Raw genomic sequence first — 790 nt, 5'->3', positions numbered from 1 at the left:
TGATGGCTCTGAGATCTTGGATTCCAGTAATGGCTGCCGTTAGCAGTCCAGAGGTATATAGTCAAAGTACATATAATATTCATACTTTTATAAGTTGCAATAAATGTACAATATAATTAGAGTCCAACTGTAAAAAACCGAAACCAAAACCGAAATTTCGATTTCGGTTTCGGTTTCTGCAAAAGTTTACATGTAGTTTTCTTAGTGTGTTATTTTTCACATATTTTCCAATGATTTTCTTAAAATCGTATGGCTTTTATAAAACTCATCCATCAAATTCGATTTCGATTTCGTTCGAAATTGAGTGGAGGCCGAATATTCGTGTATGGTTTCGGCCCAGGTTGGAAGAGTGGTTTCGGTCAGACTCTAAATATAATATTCAAGCTTTAAGAATACTGTCATAAGTTTTATAATAAAATATGGATACTGGTATATAATAATATTTTATAAATCTGGTACACATTTTACATTCACATAATAAGTGCATGTTGCAATAACATTATATATCTTACAATGTGATACACGTGTGCAATTAATAAAATGTTTACTTTTAAGTGATATCTTGATTTTGTCCTCTATTTACAATAAAAATCAAATATAAAACAAGCCATGTAAGAGTCAATATTAACGCACAATATTAAAAATTAATCAAAATTCTATTACATTAAAACATTCTATTACATAAATTCCATAGCAAAATATAACATGTTTCGGTCTTTGTATTAGACCCTCTTCAGATATATGATAAATATAAAATTTTTACATTACTTCGAAAACGCTGAATAAAATT

Source organism: Trachymyrmex cornetzi, unplaced genomic scaffold, assembly GCF_001594075.2.
Source record: "Trachymyrmex cornetzi isolate Tcor2-1 unplaced genomic scaffold, Tcor1.1 scaffold1870, whole genome shotgun sequence".
Lineage (NCBI taxonomy): Eukaryota > Metazoa > Arthropoda > Insecta > Hymenoptera > Formicidae > Trachymyrmex > Trachymyrmex cornetzi.
This window is presented reverse-complemented; position numbering follows the sequence as displayed.